Source organism: Gekko japonicus, unplaced genomic scaffold, assembly GCF_001447785.1.
Source record: "Gekko japonicus isolate JY-2015 unplaced genomic scaffold, Gekko_japonicus_V1.1 scaffold1389, whole genome shotgun sequence".
Taxonomy (NCBI): domain Eukaryota; kingdom Metazoa; phylum Chordata; class Lepidosauria; order Squamata; family Gekkonidae; genus Gekko; species Gekko japonicus.
Genome location: NW_015176492.1, coordinates 571,788 through 577,096, shown reverse-complemented (window position 1 = coordinate 577,096; position 5,309 = coordinate 571,788).

Genomic DNA, 5,309 nt, shown 5'->3' with positions numbered 1-5,309 from the left:
GCCTCGCTGCCGCCGCCTCCTTCCCGGAGCCGGCAGGCAGGCCGGGAGGGCGGGCGGCCGGGCGGGGGGACACCGGCCTCGCCGCCGCCTCGGGGAGATGGGGGGGGATGGAGGAGACGGAGCTCTTCTCCCCCCGCGCGAGTATCGCGGGTCCCCCTCTTGTGAATTTCTAAGAGTCTTTATTTGGTTCACACATTGTTTATGAGAGAATGTTCACGATGTTTTTGCCCCATAGCGCTGTGTTCCCTTATGTATTTTTTCTACTTTTCCTAGCACGATTTGTCTTTTCCAGGGAGTATTGTATTCTCAAAGTACGAGAGCCTCAGTTTAGTCATGTTAGCTTCTAGGGGAGAGTTCAGGCTCGATTTGGTCTAGAACCCACGGATTGGTCTTTTTCGCAGTCCACGGTAGCGGCAAAAGTCTCCTCCAGCACAAGAGGAATCTCCTTCCTGCCTGTTGGCTGTCTTCATTGTCCAGCTTTCACACCCACACGTAGCAACGAGGGATACTGTGCAGTGCTCCCTCTAAGCTGAGTCAGTGTGAGCGAGCTCACAGTTTTTTAGCCTCCGGCTCACGCATTTTTGTCTTTGCTCGGGAAGGACGGCCCCAGAGCAAACTCAATTTACGCAGCAGCCAAATGGCTCGCTCACAACTTTAATGCCAGTAGCTCACAAAGGAGAATTTTTGCTCACAAGACATCCACAGCTTAGAGCAGTGATGGCGAACCTTTTAGAGACCGAGTGCCCAAACGGCGACCCGAAACCCACTTATTGATCGCAAAGTGCCAAAACGGCCATTTAACCTGAATACTGAGGTTTTACTTTAGAAAAAACAACTCATACATTAACTTTTGTTGTTGTTCAGTCGCACAGTCGAGTCCGACTCTTCGCGACCCCATGGACCAGATCACGCCAGGCCCTCCTGTCTTCCGCTGTCCTCTGACGTTGGCTCAATTTCGTGTTCGTTGCGTCGCTGACACTGTCCAACCATCTCATCCTTTGCCGTCCCCGTCTCCTTTGACCTTCAATCTTTCCCAGCATTAACTTAAGATGATCCAAACAAAGTAAGGAAAGCAATCCCAAATGCTTTCATTTACTTAAAATTATTTGGCAGAGAATTCTACACTTTGATGATGGTCTGGGCCTGGCTGGGGCGATGGCACGCGTGCCCACAGAGAGGGCTCTGAGTGCCACCTCTGGCCCCCGTGCCATAGGTTCGCCACCACTGGCTTAGAGGGAGCGTTGATACTGCGGCATGGATTGACTCGATCTTGGTCCCCGGCAAAGCATCCTTAACACTTAAGAACCTTTTCCGGCTCCTTCAAAGTCGCCCTTCCCAGTCTCAGTCTCCTTTGAGGGCTCTTTTTGTAGCAGGTACTCATTTGCATATTAAGTGACACGCCCCCTAACGTAGCCAATCCTCCAAGAGCTTACAGTAGCCCCCTGTAAGAAGAGCTCTGTAAGCTCTTGGTGGATTGGCTACATTAGGGGTGTGTCGCCTACTATGCAAAGGAGTTCCTGCTACAGAAAGAGCCCTACTTCTGACTTCCTTCTTTCAGAAGGCGGCTGTGTTGGCCTGCATCTGAAGAGCTAGACCGAAGTCCAGTAGCACGCTCAAGCCCAACAGGGCTTGCAGGGTGTAAGCTACCAAAACTCAACGCTCCCTTTGTCAGGGTTGGCTCCCGGAAGCTTATACCCCCCCCCCCGAACATCTGGTTGGTCTCTCTCAAGGGTCATTTCCTGCAGGAGCGACAGGAGCGGAGCTCCGGCAGTAAAGAGCCCAGGGGGCGGGCCAATGTTCCCTCTAAGCTGTGGAGTCTTGAGAGCAAAAATTCTACTTTGTGAGCTACTGGCATTAAAGTTGTGAGCGTGCGATTTGGCTACTGCGTAAATTAGTTTGCTCTGGAGCCATATTTCCTGAGCTAAGACAGAAATGTGTGAGCCGGAGGCTAAGAAACTGTGAGCTAGCTCACACTCACTCAGCTCCCCCCCCCCATAGCTAGCAATCCAAAACAGTCCAGTGGAGCCTGAGCGGTGGGTGTTGCCTTCTGACACACTTCCGGTGATGTCAGGGGGTGTGGCCTATGCTGAGTTATGCTAATGGGCTCCTGCACCTCTTTTTCTACGAAATGGCCCATGGTCTCTCTGACGTGCTACTGGACTCAAAACTAACTGTAATCCTTGTCGTTCACACCAACAGAAATGCAAAATGACACTCTTGTGAAGGGTCAGAAGTGTTGGTTCATAGCAGCAGCGTGGCTTGCAGGCGGGAGTCTGTGTCTGGCCCGAGGGGTGTACGTCTGACGAGCCGCACTGCCATTTTGCTCAGAGGGAACCATTCGTGCACACACACACAAAAACCCACCCAGTCGTGAACGTCACTTTTTTCTCAAGGGCAGAACATACCTTGATTGCTAGTTTAATGTGGGTAAGAGGGTAGAACCACATCGTGCGGGAGGTGAAACTAGATGATCTTCGGGGGTCCCTTCCAGCTGGGTTGCTCTTGATGTTACTACAAAAATATGCATATGCCACCCTTGCTGGTAGATATATTTATAATACAAAGTACAAACAAAGCAGTCGACGATGTACCGGCTACACAAACTTTTTTGGTAATCCTTTCTCAAGATGGCTTATATTGAAGCCACGCCTACAAACTCAAGTTTCCGGCGCTGAAAGCTCCCAACCAGTGTTCCCTCTAAGCTGAGTTAGTGTGAGCTAGTTCACAGTTTTTTAGCCTCCAGCTCACGCATTTTTGTCTTCGCTCAGGAAGGGTGGCTCCAGTTCAAGCTAATTTATGCAGTAGCCAAATCACCTGCTCGCAACCTTAATGCCAGTAGCTCACCAAGTAGAATTTTTGCTCACAAGACTCCACGGCCTAGAGGGAATATTGCTCCCAACTCTGGCACGGCGTCAATCTCTCCAGCCTCACTGGAGAGATTGACGCCGTGCCAGAGTTGGGAGCTTTCAGCGCCGGAAATTGAGTTTGTAGGCGTGGCTTCAATATAAGTCCAGTCTTGAGAAAGGATTACCAGAAAGTTTGTGTAGCCGGTACATCTTCAGCTGATTTGTTTGTACTTTGGACCAGGGCTATTTTTGGGCAGGAACAGAGTTCCGGCTGGCTCCCAAGCTGACCACGCCCAGCAGGAACTCATTAGCATAATAGGCCACACCCAATAGCAGAAACTCATTAGGACTGGCTACATTAGGGATGTGTGGCATTATATGCAAAGGAATTTCTGCTACAAAAAAAGCCCTGGGTTTGGACAACAAACAAGGTAAACAGAATAAGAAGCAAAAGGTGGGTGTGGCTGGATAAGCTAATGAGTTTCTGTTGTTGGGTGTGGCCTATTATGCTGATGAGTTCCTGCTGGGCTTTTTTTACAAAAAAAAGCCCTGCTTTGGGCTATAAATATATCTACCAGCAAGAATCTTGTCTTGACCCCGTCTGGGTGGGCAAAGGGTTCCTGCTATCCTTTCCTATAATAAAGCTGTACAGACGGACCGTTTCCCTGTACCACCCGTACATCAGCTACGCACTCTTTAGGGGGGGAAGGACGAGTGCAGAAGGGGACGCAGGTCCGGAACTCCAGATCAGTGAGAGTGAGTAGAACTGCAAGCTCCCCCCCCCCCTCACTAGGAGACGTGCCCAATCCCCCGTCACCAAGAGCTCAGAGAAGACGGGGGATTACCAGGCAGTCTATGGCCCAATTACACCTATATTCGTAATTACGAAGATTCACACTGTTTCTCTTATCCTCTCCCTCCTGAAAAAGCCCAATTCCTTCATTAAGAAGAAGAGATTGGATTTATACCCCGCCCTTCACTACCCAAAAGGAGTCTCAGAGCGGCTTACCAACTCCTTTCCCTTCCCCTCCCCACAACAGACACCCTGTGAGGTAGGTGGGGCTGAGAGAGCTCTATTGAGGACTGCCCTTGAAGAAGAAGAAGAAGAAGAAGAGGAGGAGATTGGATTTATACCCCCCCCATCACTACCCAAAGGTGGCTCAGAGACAGACTCCTTTCCCTTCCCCTCCCCACAACAGACACCCTGTGAGGTAGGTGGGGCTGAGAGAACTCTTGACAGAAACTGCTCTTTTTCAAGAACAGCTGTGCCAGAGTTATGGCTTGCCCAAGGTCATCCAGCCAGGTGCAAGTGGAGGAGTGGGGAATCAAACCCGGTTCTCCCAGATTAGAGTCCGCGCACTTAACCACTACACCAAACTGGCTCAGAGACTGGATTCATACCCCGCCCTTCACTACCCGAAGGAGTCTCAGAGCGGCTCACAATCCCCTTCCCCTCCCCACAACAGACACCCTGTGAGGTAGGTGGGGCTGAAAGAGCTCTTTCGAGGACTGCCCTTGAGAGAACAGCTCTGAGAGAACTTGTGACTGACCCAAGGTCATCCAGCCAGGTTCAAGTGGAGGAGGAGTGGGGAATCAAACCCGGTTCTCCCAGATTAGAGTCCGCGCACTTAACCACGACACCGAAGTGGCGTTGACCCCCTTTTGCATCCTGACCCACCGGTTGGGGAACACGACTCCAGGTGAGCAAAGTTCTTCTGGGTTGAAGTTGCAAAGATCTGGCTGCCGGGATGGGTCCTGTCACCGGCCTTCTCAAGCGGTGGCCCGCAGGCCCTCGGCCAGCAGAGGGTTAAAGCCGTGAGAGAGCTCTGACAGAAACTGCTCTTTTCCAAGAACAGCTGTGCCAGAACTATGGCTTGCCCAAGGTCATCCAGCAGGTGCAAGGGAAGGAGTGGGGAATCAAACCCGGTTCTCCCAGATTAGAGTCCACGCTCCTAACCACTACACCAAACTGGTTTCTCCTGTGGCTGCTGAGGGAGGGTGGGAAGGGATGCGCCAGTGCTCGGCTCTCCTGGCCCTGCCTTAACACGAGCCACAGAGACTAACTGGGCCTTCGATCCCTAAGGGACCATGAACCTCTTTTAGTAAAGCGGGACGGAGAAACGCAGTTGCCGCATCCGATGGTCAAAACGGGAAGACTTGACGAAAGCCAAGGGCACGACGGTTCCTGTTTGGCAGCCACGACTGAGGGTGCAGGCGTCTCCCCCGAACGGCCTTTGACCATGCCGTGGTTTACGAAGGATCAGAGGTCAAGCTCCGCCTCGGAGCCAGAGAAGCGGCTGCCTGCACCGCGCGCCCCCTTGCTTCCCCCGTAATGCCGAACCAAGTACCCGAAGGGCTGTCACGCAGAGGATGGAGCAGTTGTTTTCCGCCACCCCCAGAAGGGTTGAAATTAAAAGGGTTTTTGGGCGACACGTTAAGGAGAACCTCCTGACCGTCAGAGCG